The sequence below is a fragment of the Bubalus kerabau genome, chromosome X (assembly GCF_029407905.1).
Source record: "Bubalus kerabau isolate K-KA32 ecotype Philippines breed swamp buffalo chromosome X, PCC_UOA_SB_1v2, whole genome shotgun sequence".
NCBI lineage: Eukaryota > Metazoa > Chordata > Mammalia > Artiodactyla > Bovidae > Bubalus > Bubalus kerabau.
In genome coordinates this window covers 12039736-12055532 of record NC_073647.1, presented here as the reverse complement: position 1 = coordinate 12055532, position 15797 = coordinate 12039736, and the positions used below count along the sequence as shown (strand labels likewise).

Here is a 15797-nt window from a genome sequence, read left to right as displayed (position 1 = left end):
TATCCACAGCAGATTGAACCAAAACACTGAGCCAAAGGATAAAGACATTATTACTGAAGATAGTGGTGTACCATCCTAGAGTCCTAAAGCTGTTCTTATTATTGAAAGCCTGGAAATGCTTAACCCATATAGAACAAACTCAGTTTTGAGTTTGGACAGAATGGTTTTATTCCTTCTAATTAAATGAGTTTAGCACTCCTAGAAAGTGGTGCAAACAGAATTTGAAACACATGTTCCAGATCAAAAACTCATAAGATGGAACATCATGAAACCATCTTTTGAATGCTGAATGTTTTCTGAGTGAGGATGTCTGAGGACTTGTATATTTGGCTAATTTAAGAACATTTAGACCTCTGAGCCAATGACCTGGAAAAGGCATGAGAAAAATAATGTTGTAGGTTTAAAATTTCTTAAAGTAAATAGAACGAGAAAGTAGATTAGTGGTTGCTTACAGCTGGGTGAGGAGGAGAATCGGAAATATGCAAATGGTTACTGGGTTTCTTTGTGGAGTAATTAAAATATTCAAAATTAATTTTTTGGGGGGGCTCCAAAATCACTGCAGTTGGTGACTGCAGCCATGAAACTAAGACCCTTGCTCCTTTGAATAAAAGTTATGACTCATCTAGACAGCATATTAAAAAGCAGGGACATTACTTTGCTAACAAAGGTCCGTCTCATCAAAGCTATGGTTTTTCCAGTAGTCATGTATGGATGTGAGAGTTGGACTGTAAAGAAAGCTGAGTGCCGAAGAATTGATGCTTCTGAACTGTGGTGTTGGAGAAGACTTTTGAGTCTCTTGGACTGCAAGGAGATCCAACCAGTCAATACTAAGGAAATCAGTCTTGAATATTCATTGGAACGACTGATGCTGAAGCTCCAATACTTTGGCCACCTGATGCAAAGAACTGACTCATTGGAAACGACCCTGATGCTGGGAAAGATTGAAGGCAGAAGAAGGGGACAACAGAGGATGAGATGGTTGGATGGCATCACCGACTCAATGGCCATGAGTTTAAGTAAGCTCCGGGAGTTGTTGATGGACAGGGAGGCCTGGTGTGCTGCAGTCCATGGGGTTGCACTGAGCAACTGAACTGACTGACTGAACTGAGACTGTAATGGTGGTTGTACAACTCTGATCATTAAAATCACTGAACTGTACACTTCAAAATTAGTATTATAGTATGTGAATTGTATCTCAATAAAGCTGTTTAAATGTTAATTAGTTTGGTAACTGTTAGTACAAACTTTTGTGGATCAGAGGTGATTTTAAGTCTAAAACAAAGGGAGCTCTGCTAATGAAATTATGTGCTTTTGATATGGAAAACTAGATGCTACAGTACATTTTTAGAACTATGTGAGAGGATTATTTCTGTTTTAAAGAGTTAAATATTTAACCTATTACAAAGATTCCAGTTAGTTTTTCCTTTAACTACATTGTTTAAATTCTAATGTGAAGTCTGATTCTCTTTAGATATTTTTGGTACTCGGAGGACCTCAGTTCTTGTGTACCCAGTATTTGGGGGGGAGGAGGCATGGCCATTCCCCAGGCTTGGGTAATCATAGTTCCCTGACCAGGGATTGAATCTGGGCCCTGGGCAGTGAGAGCGCAGAGTCCTAACCACGGCACCACTGTGGAATTCCCCCAGTATTTTTCTTTCTTAATGTTGTTCTTGTGCTAATGTTATTATATTTTTAATTAGAGGATAATTGCTTTGCACTATTGTGTTAGTTTGCTGTTAATTGTTACAAATCATTTTCTGAAATGCAGTTTTTCTAACTTCTAAGAAATCAAACCAATTGGCTATTCTTAGGAGCTTCTTTCTACATTATGAAGCACTGAAGCTAAGTTCCTGAATTATGAAATTCTGTGAGTTTTTCACATTGATGTTTGTCTATCCTATAGATTATATAATCAGCTAATTTTATTGACTCTGGTAATACAGGAGATGCTCTCCTTTAATTCTTATCCTCATTCCCAATCTCACTGGAAAGCATTCCTTTTGTTTTGGGTGTGTGCTACTATATATATGTTGGTAGGCTTCTGAACTTTTTTAAGGTACAGACGGTTCCCACTTACAATGGTTTGACATGATTCTTCCACTTTACAATGGCGTGCAAGTGATACACATTCAGATCTTTTCCTGTGCTAGTGCAGTCTGATACTCTCTAGTGATACTGGGCAGCAGGGCAAGTTGCAGCTCCCAGTCAGTTCAGGCAATCACGAAGATCAACTCATAGACTCATAACTCTACCCATACAAACATTCCATTTTTCATTTTCAGTACAGTATTTAATAAATTACATGAGATATTCCACACTTTATTATAAAACAGGCTTTGTGTTAGATGATTTTCCCCAACTGTAGGCTAATGTAAGTGTTCTGAGCACATTTAAGGTAGGACAGGCTAAGCTATGATATTTGGTAAGTTAGGTGTATAAAATGCATCTTCGGCTTATGATACTTTCAACTTAGGATGGTTTTCTTGGGATGCAACCTCATTATAAGTTGACGAAGATCTGTACTCAAGTAGTGCAAATTGTTTTGGATATAAAATGCACTTAAAGACTTTTACACATAGGACAAACTTGTGCACTTTTTTATGTAAAGATTTTGGATTTTCTTCAGTGGGATTATTCTAGGAACATTGCCTACACTTTAAGAGAAAGCTGTGGTATTTACCACTGACAAGTAAAGTTTACCTATATTATTTTCATTGGGCAATTTATTTCCCACACATCCACTTATGACAAGTAAGGGTGAGGCTGCCAGTTTTCATTCTTTGCCTGATTTCTTTGGTATATCATTGGACAGTGTGCGTAAGCACTGTAATAATGCATGCACATAGAAATTAAGAATATTATGAAGTTCCCTGTGGTCTATGAATAATTCCCCCCAAAGCTGTTTAATAATTCATCTTAAAATAAGGCTAGTATGAACGTATTTATGACAGTTGTGTGCTATTAAAACAATGAAGGATCAAATGATTCCCTTCTGAAAGATAGTTTCTCTAAATGGTAAAAAAAAAAAAAAAATGAAATAAATTTTTGATTAATTGAAAAAAAATCCCACACAGGGAAATACTTTTGTGATTTTAAATACTAGAACACTACTCCAAAATGTATTTCAGTATTAAGCTTTCTAATAAAAATCTGTCTTACTTGAAATGAAGATTAACAGTAATTTCTTAAACTGAATTCTACTTGGTAGGCAATTATTATGGCAAAAGTAATTTAAAAAATCTATTCCATAATATCATGAGTTTCAGTTACCACAGCATCTTAGAAAAAAATTAAGAAGCAGTTTCATATGTGTACAAGACAATGAAGAAAGCAGTTTTGAAGATTTACATAAATTTAATTATTTAAGATGATATACTAGGGAACTATCTCTGATGACTGAAAATTAACTATTACAAATACCTATTAAATCTTTTAAAGTCAAGGAGCACCTGAATAACAAATCACTGTTTGTTTGCTGTTCTTAACAAATAAGCAGCAAAACCTTTCATCTTTTTTTATTGAGCTCAGAGATCTCTACAACCTGCCTGTGTTTTACCCTTCTGGTCTCTGGGAGAAATTCATTCAGTCACTACAGGCTCATTTAATGAACTAAAAATACTTAGCATTATCCCTGCAACCAAGGGCCTTGTTAACCTCATCATAAAAAAGCATTTCTTAAGTAACTATATTGATGTGGCACAGTAAAAAGGAATTAAGTGATTATTATGGGTTGAATTGTGCCCCCTCAAAGATATTTTGAAGCCCTAAGCCACTGGTTAGGAATATGACCTTATTTGGATATAGGGTCCATGCAGATACAATCAAGTTAAGATGAGGTTATTAGGGTGCCGTCATCCAACATGACTGATATTCTTGTCAAAAACGCAGAAGAAACACAAGGAAGATGGCCATGTGAAGACAGAGGCAGAGACTGGAGTCTTAATGTACTGACAAGCCAAGGAAAACATCGAGGATCAATAGCAATACCAGAAGCTAAGAGAAAGGCATGGAACAGGTTCTCCCCAGAGCTCCAGGGATAGCATGGCTCTGCCAACACATTGATTTCAGACTTCTAGTTACCAGAACGTGCAACAATAAATTTCCTTCTTTCTTTCTGGTCGCACAGTATGTTGGATCTTAGTTCCTCAACCAAGGACTTAGCTCCCCCTACAGTGGAAGCTTGGAGTCTTAACCACTGGCCACCAGGAAAGTCCCTAAATTTCTACTGTTTTACGTCACTCAGTTTGTGGTACTTTATTATGGCAGCCCAAAGAAACTAAAACAATGTTATAAATATGACAAAATGTAAGCAAGCAATATAACCCTATTAGCTCCCATTGCAGTACTACCATGCCAACTGAAACACATTATGTAATTAAATAAGGGCATCTGTTTAAGGGTTTCCCAGGTGGCACAGTGGTAAAGAACCTGCCTGCCAATGCAGGAGACACATAAAGATGCGGGTTTGATCCCTGCATTGGGGAGATCTCCTGGAGAAGGGCATGGCAACCCATTCTAGTATTCTTGCCTGGAGAACTCCATGGATAGAGGAGCCTGGTGGACTACAGTCCATAGGATTGCACAGACACAACTGAGCACACACACACACACACCTGTTTAAAACTCAGAAGACATATGTTTTTAGAATTTCATCTATGACATCTTCGCTGATTCATCCACTCAAAACCCTAGTATAGAATGACTACTCTTTGTGCCCTCAGTATATATCTTCTAAATAATCTGAAGACCCAAGTTGTACTAGAACAAGACTGAATAATGACTGTATGTGTGTATGTTTATAGGTGTACCTATATTGTTAGAATGAAGGTCCTTTATGGCAAGGGCTCTGCCCTATCACATTTGTATTCCCAATTCCTAAAGCAATGAGTGACACAGTAGTGCTTAATCAACGTTGGGCAAAAGAATGAATGTTGAACCACCTCTATTTGGTCACAGCTGGCACTATTCCACATTCTACCCACCACCTCCAATGGACTCTTGAAATCACTGTGAGTAGTAAAAATTGTTAATATGCCACTGTGACCAGAAAATGTGACCAAAATAGGAAATATATGCATATTATGTAAACAGTAAAACTCAAATCACATTTCAAAAATATGATTCATAAAATTTTTCATAGTAATATAATAAAAATCTTATGTGTGCTAACCCAAAACACCATCATAATTTAAAATTTATCTTAAGATTCTCTCTTTGCTCATTATGTGTAGAAATATTTTAAGATTTTTTCATCAGTTGTTTCTTGGCCCTATAGAAGATCCAGCATAGAGATCTCATCAAACTAGCAACATTCTCCCTGACCCAGTGGAGGTCAATCCCTCTTACAATGATCTTAAAGTATTAGTTAGTTCCCTGTTTAGAAACAGCATTTTGATTTACAAAATTGTAGTATCTTAAAAAAGGTATCTACATAAATATAACATAGTATTAAAAAGCTGAATTTTAAAAATCTACTTGCCTTCAACAAAAGGGGTATATTTTTAAAAAACAGATTTTTAAAATTCAGTTTTTATACTATGATACATTGACACAAAAATTCAACTTTTAGTCAAATTGTTAATTTATACTACTAGGTTCTTCAAACCATGAAGCATATTTTCATTTAAGTTAAATGGTCAACAGAACATTTTTGAGGTTAATTACATTCAATAAAATCAAAAGTTCTCTCCCTAAAATTAAGCACTGCTGCTAAGTCGCTTCAGTCGTGTCCAACTCTGTGCGACCCCATAGATGGTAGCCCACCAGGCTCCTCCATCCCTGGGATTCTCCAGGCAAGAACGCTGGAGTGGGTTGCCATTTGAGCCACTCAAATAACTGAATGGCATTAAGGAGCACTTAGCCCATAAGCTCAGTCAATAACATCAACTTATTAATACTGTTGACTACAATATATGCTTGATCATGAAGCCTACTTCTGTAAATACCTGAAAGGCCATGCTGAGAATCAACAAAGGGAGTATCAATTACATGTTCTACACTTAATTTAGAAAGTCATAGTAATACTTAAATTTGAGCCCAGACCTCCAATCTTTGCCAAACTGTTTATAATAATTAACTCCGCAGGTATAGTTCTCTCAGAATGGACCCACAGTAAGGTATTCCGTCATCTTTTCTTCAATAAATCATGAGACTGTGCTCCCTCAAAGAAGGTTTTTTTTTTTTTGAATGAAGAATACACAGATTTGGGGCTCAAGAATTCACTTAAGATCATAAGAAGGTTCAAAATCACTAGTATCCCCTCTTCCATTTTGCTGAAAACTGTTCAGTACTTAAGACAATTTATAGTGCTTGTTAATCAAGTCTTTGATTCAAAAACAAACCATCTATAGCCCAAACTGTAGATCCACAGCATAGATTAATACTGTTTATGCTTATTCAGAGTCTATTAATAGATAAAAAAATCTATGCTAAAATCAGAATAGGCAGAAAGACAAAATCTCATGATGGATACCAACCCAATATTTAATACAAATAAGGGTTTTCCTTTTTAAAAGAGGAGAAAAAAGAAGCCTATTATTCAGACTGTGAATACTTTAATACGTTTATCCTTTAAGACCCTTTTCTGTGTACATGTATACATGCACATTATAAATATTTCTAATGAGGACTTATATGGCATTTTTATAATTTGCTTTTTTCTACTTAAAAATATATCATAAGCATCTCTCCACATCGATTTTTATATAGATTAGAGCATTATTTTAACTGGATGACTAGTATCTGACTATATGAATCTATCATAACCTCAATTTCATATTGCTGAACATGAATTTTAAATGTATATTTTTAAAAAGAGAAAATACACACATGATCAAATTCGAGAGGTACAAAAGCTGCATCCATTCCACCCCTGTACCTTAAACCTCCAGTTCCCTTCCTAGAAGCAATCACTCTTACCAGTTTCTCCCACATTCCTCCAGAGATGTGTTACAGCATTTTAAAAAACAAAAATGTTAATATACACACACACAGTTATGCACCTTCACTTCCAGGCTTTTCTAAAGCTAACAATTTTTTTACTATTATAAAATATGTTGGACTTAATGTCCTACTGTTCATTTGCATTTTTTAAAATGTGGGCAATACTGTGTGACATGCAGGATCTTAGGTTCCTGACCTGGGATTGAACGCCTGCCCCCCTGCACTGGGATTGTGGAGTCTTAACTACTGGGCCACCAGGAAAGTTCCTGTTTGTTTTTAACATCAATATTAAAGTGATCTCACACAGCAGTGTGTCCTATCACCACTTATTTTTTATCTATCTTGTTTTCGACTAGGAATAGTCTTAAAGCTTGAAAGCTCATATTAATCTATGGAAAAAAAAAAAGAACATCTCAGCAGAAAACAAAGTTACAAGTAGCAAATACTAATGGCCAACAAACATGCAAAAATGTTAAATATCATGAGTGATCAAAGAAATAAACATTTCAAAAGATACCATTTTTGTACATTCTGGCAGAGATTGCCACCACTAACAATAAAAATCCAGCGGATGAGAAGATAAAGGACAACAGTCATTCTTGTTGGTGGAACTAAAAACTGGTACACCTTTTCTAGAGAGCAATCTGACAATACATTCTAAAAGCTTTAAATACATGGTTACTTTCTGAACCAGCCATTCTAGTACTAAAGCATTAACACTAAGGAAATGATCAAGGATGTTTTTTAAAAATATGTATATGAGGATGTTCAGTACAGCAATATTTATTTAAAAAAAAAAAACTCATTTCCAACAAAAGAGGACAACACTTTGTTAATGTAGATACTAGGCAACCTTTAAAAACTTAGGTTGTAGAATACTAATGTTAGGTCGTTAGAATAGGGAAAAGGAGTCCAAAATGGCAGCGGCTAAAAGACAAGGAAGGGAAAAGCCCGTGAAAATAGAACAAAGGAAGGTCAAAGAAAGGTCTGAGGAGGACCCAAGTGAGGACTTCAGGTAGAACAGCACTCCTGCCAATTTGCATAGTGCAGGCCCAGGGGGAAGAAGACACATAAAAGAAGGAGCCAGGTGCTCTCTCGAGCTCCCCCGCTGCCATCCCCCTGCCCTGCTTACACTCTCTCTCTCTCCCCCGCGTGCGAATGCTCTTTCTCTCTCTCTCTCCCCCACCCCCACACGTGTGCTCCTCCACTCTCTTCTTCGAGGATGGATTCTCCTGCTATCTTCTAAATAAAACAGAGCTGTAACACTTATTTGTCTAAGAGCTATGACACGGTTTGTTCAAGACCCAAGAGCTGTGACGCGCTGAGGGCTTTAATGTCTGTCGCTCCAAATCATTGTGAAGAGACAAGAACCGAGAAGCATACACTTGCCTGACACTATTAAAGGACACAAATATGTGTTCATGATGTTGTATTAAGTGAAAAAAGCTTGTTATAAAACAATATTGTCTAATATAACCCCAATTATAAAAAATACCAATATATAAGGGGCTTCCCTGGTGGCTCAGTTAGTGAAGAATTCGCCTGCAATGCCGGAGACCTAGGTTCGATCCCTGGGTTGGGAAGATACCCTGGAGAAGGGAATGGCTATCCACTCCAGTATTCTGGTCTGGAGAATTCCATGGACAGAGGAGACTGGCAGGCTACAGTCCATGGGGTCGCAAAGAGTTGGACACGACTGAGAGATATACAAAGATTTAGGCTAAATTACATATTAAAACTCTACTGTGGTTATCTCTGGGTACTGGGATTACTGACTTTAATTTTCTTCTTTATGGTTTTCTTAATTTTCTAAATTTTATCCAGCAAATAGATTCTAATTAAAAGAAAAAAGCAGTTGGACTCTTGTCAAGGTCCTTTATACAATTGTGCCCAGCAGGCTGGGGGTGTTATTTGGCTATCTGCCATATGACAATGTTTCCTTCATCTGTGAATAAAATGGCATGGTAAGCTATCAATGGGAGAAGGCAATGGCACCCCACTCCAGTACTCTTGCCTGGAAAATCCCATGGATGGAGGAGCCTGGTGCGCTGCAGTCCATGGGGTCGCTAGGAGTCAGACACGACTGAGTGACTTCACTTTCACTTTTCCCTTTCATGCATTGGAGAAGGAAATGGCAACCCACTCCAGTGTTCTTGCCTGGAGAATCCCAGGGACGGGGGAGCCTGGTGGGCTGCCATCTATGGGGTTGCACAGAGTCGGACACGACTGAAGCGACATAGCAGCAGCAGTAGCAGCAAGCTATCATTAGTGGGGCCTGCTATTGCAAGGTTTTGGCTCTTTTTTCACAGAAAATAATTTTTATAACTTATAACAAGGAGAGGGAAGAATGTGTTCTTAGGTCCTTATCTTTTTGCCTATTCTGAGAATTTGTCAACTTGCTACTTTGTAATATTATTGTCAATTATCAAGTTAAAAAAAAGGGTCCTTCCCTGGTGGTCCAGTGGTTAAAGAGTCCAGGCTCCCACGGGAGACGGCAAAGTTTGACCCCGGTTGGGGAACTAAGATCCTGCATGCTGTGGCAAGGCCCCCCCCCCAAAAAAAAAGAGGATACAGGTCAACTCCCAGAGATAAAAGCAGTAACCAGGTTATGTACAAGTGGTTGGCTATGAAGACATGTTTTTTGGTCCACTGCCTGGGTAGCAGTAAATCACTAGCAGAGAAGGCTGAGAAACATTAGTAATAATAATACCTGATTGCTTATTGTTAACTTGAGTTGAAAAGAAAAGATTTCACTGAAAAATGTCTGAGTGATATCTACTGCTGGAGTTCTAAACTTGTTCACTTAATACCTTAAGAAAATAATTTTGGGCACTGGTAAGAAAGCAGTCTCCCCTGATCTTCAGCCAAAAATTTCCCTGAAATAATTTTTACAAAAGGGCAGCTCAGAATCAAGAACACGGAAAAGTAAAATCATTATATTTGACATTCAAAGGCAAAACTTATTCAACATAATTTACTTATGTTTGTGCTAAGCAGGATAATAGAAATCACTTTTTCATTTTCAGATAAAGAAATTAAAGCATAAGGAAATTAAATGATTTGATGAAGGCCACAGAAACCAGAACTTATTCTATTTGATACTCGCTCAGACTTCCCTTTCACTTTTCACTTTGATGCATTGGAGAAGGAAATGGCAACCCACTCCAGTGTTCTTCCCTGGAGAATCCCAGGGACGGGGGAGCCTGGTGGGCTGCCATCTATGGGGTCGCTAGGAGTCGGACACGACTGAAGCGGCTTAGTAGCAGCAGCAGATAACTTATGCTGATAGAGTGATCAGGATGATACTGCTAAGTTGCTTCAGTTGTGTCCGACTCTGCAACCCCATAGACGGCAGCCCACCAGGCTCCACTGTCCCTGGGATTCTCCAGGCAAAAACACTGGAGTGGGTTGCCATCTCCTTCTCCAATGCATGAGTGAAAAGTGAAAGTGAAGTCACTCAGTCGTGTCCGACTCCTAGCGACCCCATGGACTGCAGCACACCAGGCTCCTCCATCCATGGGATTTTCCAGGCAAGAGTACTGCAGTGGGGTGCCATGGTACTGGAAAAAATCAGATGGTTCCACAAATGCCATTCTGAGGGTTTTTTTGATAAATGACTTGGTGAATGGGTAGTAACTACCCTAAATCTTTCTCAGGATTAAGTATTCTCGTCCATGACCATGTTGGGATCACAAGCAAGTGCAGAAATAAGTTCTTGATAAAGGGCAACATCTTTTCTTTTTCCCCAGCAAAAATATTGTACTCTTTCTAAAAGCCACTCTGTTGTCTCTAAGCAAACATTTAGTAGGTTTGTCTTCCATTGGGATTGAGTTAAAAAATGACACAAAATGAAGGAAACGTTGCTACAGTGACTACAAGCCACATTAAAACAGTACAACACATTTAATGAATGCTCCATGTGTTTTAAACACTGTAGACCAATTTTCATTTCCCTCTACCTCATCATTTTAACTATATGCATTTTCTCTAACCTACTAAAACATGCTGAATTGAAACTAAGTTTCTAATCCTATTTGTTTCAAAGGTCAGAATTTAACCAGGAACCTGTGTGATTCCACAACCCATCCTCTTTTACCATGTTACCTCCGATAATAACTACAATATGTAATGTGCTTTATAATCTACAATTTTTTCATGTGTGGTAGCTAATTTAACCTACACATCCTACATCCATTTGAAATATTGGGAAACAGTGATTTTCTGACTGGTTGTTACTCATCAAAGATCATGTGGCCAGTGAAAGTGAAAGTGAAGTCACTCAGTCATGTCCGACTCTTTGCAACCCCATAGACTGTAGCCTACCAGGCTCCTATGTCCATGGGATTCTCCAGGTAAGAATTCTGGAGTGGGTTGCCATTTCCTTCTCCAGGGGATCTTCCCGACCCAGGGACTGAACCCCGGTCTCCCGCATTGTATGCAGATGCTTTACCATCTGAGCCACCAGGGAAAAACTGCAAACCCAGTGATTATGACCAATCTAGGTATAAGGATGCTTCCCTGGTGGCTCAATGGTAAAGAATCCATCTGCCAATGCAGGAGATGTGGGTTCAATCACTGGGTCAGCAAGATCCCCTGAAGAAGGGAATGGATGGCTACCGACTCCAGTATTCTTATCTGGAGACTTTTATGGACAGAGAAGCCTGGCGGGCTACAGTCCATCAGGTTGCAAAGAGTCAGACATGACTGAGCAACTAAACAATAACAAAAGGTATAAGGAAATTACTATTGGAATTATTTGTAGAAAGGGTAGTCCAGTAAGGTAAAAAATGTTAGGCTCTGTGCCCTTTCAAGTCTTGAAAAATTAGGTGGAGCCACAAAAAGCACATCACATAGCAATATATGATGAGAAGTCTGTGTTATGAGGTCAACAAAATCATTACAGGAATAAGCATAAAAGTTCAAACCATATATAAGTATTTACAGATATACCAGAGAATACACAGTGGCACCAGCTTTGCGCAGTTTAGGACATTAGCTTTAACTCACTCAGTTCAACCTCTGTCTGACCATCTGAGTTCAAGCTATTCCCAGACAATGCAGGTAAACCTCGCTTTTTACCACAACCCATATTCTTGAAAATATTCATGTATTATAGAAGCAGATCAGAATGACAGTGAATCACATGTATCCATAACAAAGACTGGGTACCAATTATACCAAATAAAATCCCCAAATGTATCAAATAGCACAGCTACAACTATATCATAATTAAAAATAAAAGTCCATGCCAAATTCTACAAAATGGACATAAATATGCTTTTATCATACAAAGGACAACCTACTAAGTATATGCAGAGTAGATTAACATATAACTTAAGTTTGGCCTCAAGTTCTTATGGCAGATACATTTCTCTTATATAATATTCCAAATGCTCTTTTCATGCTTTGAAGTAAGTGGAACAAATATACTTTAAAATTTATGAAAAAGAAACATGGAGGCAACGAGGTTGAATGATTCGCTCACAATCCCTCAGCTAATCAGAAACAAAGTCAACACAGGAATTTAGGCTTTCAATCTAAGGCTCTTTCCACTGTACCACATGACCTCTAAGATGTGAAAATAATATTTGTTCCACTACTGTTTTTAACCTCCTCAAATCTACTCACACAATGACCTTAAACAGTGCTACAGATTACATTCTGTAATACTATTACCAGATTAGACCACAAAGTTTGAGACATGACAGCTCATGATAATCTCCCAACCTCAAGAGAACAAGGGCATCTATTTTGCCATATTCATCTTTGGGATTCTACCACATAGTACAATACCTGGCATATATTGTAGGTGCTCAGTAAGTTTTTTTTTTTTTTTAATAAATCAGCGGTTTTTTTTTAAATCTGTTAGTACCAGCTACCAGATTTAAATATGGGACCAAACAAAAACAGGAAAATATCATTATTTCACACTTGGAGTCTCTAAGCATTTATAATATAAACAAACGATTTACTAAATGAGTTAATGTTTATAACCAAATACAAGGGAACATTTATGTTAGTAAAATATTTCAAGCACAATACAAGTTAATGTTTACAACCAAATACAAGGGGAACATTTATGTTAGTTAAATATTTCAAGCTCTATACAAGTTAACTGAGTCATTAATTACAGTAATTCTTATCTAGTGAAATGACCTGACTTTTAGTCAGTGTTCCCTTCTCCCCCACCTCGTTGGAGTCATCGAATGCACTAGAAAGCAGTAAAATTACAGGTGTAGTACAAGGTGCACTGGACTAGGACCTAGACTCTAGTCCAAGCTCTGTTAATAATTAGATATATGACCTTGGGCAATTCACTTTTTTTTCTTGTGTCTTAACCTGGTAATAAAAACAAAAGAGCTGAACTACTAATCACCAGGGACCTTTACTGTCTTAATTTTTCTATATGATTTTTACAAAGATTTCTACGTTCAGAATTTTTTTGTGTCAAATTTGATATCCTGAATGTTATAATTTGTTAATTATTCAATAATTAAAAGCTTAGCACATTTTCCAAAACTACATAGACTAATAAAATACAATATCGTTACCTTCTTACATTAGGAGCAATAGGAGAAAACCAAAGATGAAATATGAGCATCAGATAATCAGGCCTGCTTTGCCAGTTGGGCTAACATGAACCTCTCTGGATTTTACAAATCACTGATACATAAATACATATGGGTATATAAATATATATACACATACCATTGATACTTGTTTATACTGATATACATACATGGGTGCAAACTTTACAACTTGTTTTTAGCTTTAAAATCAATACTTGTTCACGGTGAGAATTTCAAACAGTACCTTAGGTCACATGTGAGGTGCAAAATAAAAAGCCTCCCTCCAACCTCCAGAAGTAACCACTGTTAATATTTTCTTTGTACATCCTTCAAGAACTTTTCTGAGCACATACATCTAGATGTGTGTGTATGTATAAATCTTTTTAACTTCTTCAATGATGAAGAAAAATACCACAAGCACTGGCTTCATAAACATGTTAAATACACTTTAAGTAGGTAGCACAGTTGTATGGCACAAAGTGGTATATGCTTCAGAAATGTTCACTGAATACATCTTCATTGTCTTGATTGGAGGCTAAGTGGTGCAGTTGCACAGAAAGAGCAACAGCAAGGAATCAACTAGCATTAGGCAATCCATGAAATCTTCCTATGCCTTAGTTTCTGCTTTTGTAAATATCATGGGTGGACTAAGACCCCTTCCAGTTCTAAAGTGTGATAATTCTAAGATGGCTGTCACAGTATTCTCTTGAACTGGATATAACAAATGTTAAGTAAAAAAAGAGAGAAAAGAAACACTATAGAAACCTCCGACCTTACAAGAGTAAATTTCTCTGCCATTAACTATCATGGTAGCACATTTGTGACATAAGTAGTGATGCAATTATATCTGAAAACAAAGTAGTAGATTATTAAAACTGATAAGGTTTTTTTTACAAAGCTTTGATTGACGTTTTTCTTTTTTTGGAGGTGGAGAGGGCTGTTGCTTAGTGTCAGCAATAACCACTCTCCCTCCTCCCGATGAGAAAACAATTAAGTGTATTATGGAGTTAAAATAATGAAACTGAAAGTTAGACTGAATTTCGTTTTACTCACAGAATATGCTGGGGAGGTGACAAAGGTTGGAAAGAATTACTAGCTAATTTCCTCTTCCGGAAGGTCTTTGGCTTCTATTCTTTCTGTTCACATGCTCTTACCAGACACACTCCACCCAGCTCCATACCTGGCACAGGCATCAGATGGAGGGGGGCGGGGGGGGTCCCCTTTGATCATTTTTTTAAGAAAGTTCTTTGACTCGATTTACCTTAGGGGTCACGGGGTTTGAGGAGGCACGCAGGCGGCCTGAAGCCACCCACGCCTTTCTTCGCCAGTCCCGGAACCTGGGCACGAACCCCGGGCGGGCCACTAGCGCCAGACAGGGGCTGCCCTCCTGCCCTCCCTCGCAGCGCGGGGCCCAAGGAGAAGGAGGGGAGAAGAGAAGGGAAGAGAGAAGGAGAGGGGAGGGGAGAGAAGGAAAGGGGAGGGAGGCGGAAGCCCGTCCGGGCAGTACCCACCGCGCCAGGAGAGCCGGCCTAGATCGCCCGAGGCGCCCCGCGCGGTGCTGAGGGGAGGGTCCTGGAGGAGGGGCGGCCCAAGCCCCAATCTGGAAGTGCCAACTCCTCTCGGAGGCCAGGCCCCAGCCTAGAAGGAAACGGAAGTCCCTTCCTTTCCCTCACTCGCCCGCCCACCGCCCGGAGCAACCACGGGTCGGGGAATCCACAGTGCCTCCAAGCCAAGGCCTCAAAGAGACAAGGCACGCGGCGCAGCCCGTCAGTCTCCCGCCCGAGCCGCGCCGCCGAGCCCCTCAAAGTCTTCGGGCCTTCGCCCCCGCCGCGAGGACAGCCTCCCGCTCAGTGAAGCCCCTCCTTCTTCCCCCTCCGCCATTTTCCAACTTACGCTTCCAGCCCTAGATTTGCGCTGAGCCAGCCCGCCCGCGGCTCCGCCGAGGTCCGGCCACTCCCTCAGGCTACCGGAGGCAACCGTCACAAACGAAGCCCTATTTACCCCACCTGCCCCTCCCCCGCCCCCCCACGACCGCCTGGAAACCAGAACCTGACAGAGAGGGCGCGCACGCGCAGTGGACATCTCGTAGTCCCCGCCCCCAGCTCCAGTGTTTCCTCTTTTGGCCTCGAGGTATTTTTTCCCACGGTTTTTACCTGCTGAGCCCTGGAGTGAAGGAGTAATAGAGGTAAAAGACTGAAAAGCTAGAGTGAACATGTCCAGTTCTTGCTGGAGACCACTTAATGTGCTTGGCGTGTGACTACTTCTTTGTTGTAATTTTGACAATCC

General features: G+C 39.2%; 1 protein-coding gene across 3 annotated transcripts in view; it reads right to left on the bottom strand.

Annotated features, from left to right (window-relative positions):
* Positions 1-15549, bottom strand: part of XIAP (X-linked inhibitor of apoptosis) — a 40022-nt gene extending 24473 nt beyond the window's left edge. The window contains exons 1-2 of one of the 3 annotated variants that reach the window (XM_055565190.1): positions 15405-15549; positions 15023-15149 (exon numbers count right to left, since the gene is read on the bottom strand). The gene's annotated coding sequence lies outside the window, so the exon portion shown is untranslated. Of the gene's footprint in view, positions 1-14772; positions 14990-15022; positions 15150-15404 lie in introns of those variants that run through there. The other 2 variants (XM_055565191.1, XM_055565192.1) reach the window with 2 other exon arrangements.
* Positions 15550-15797: the final 248 nt, after the last annotated feature.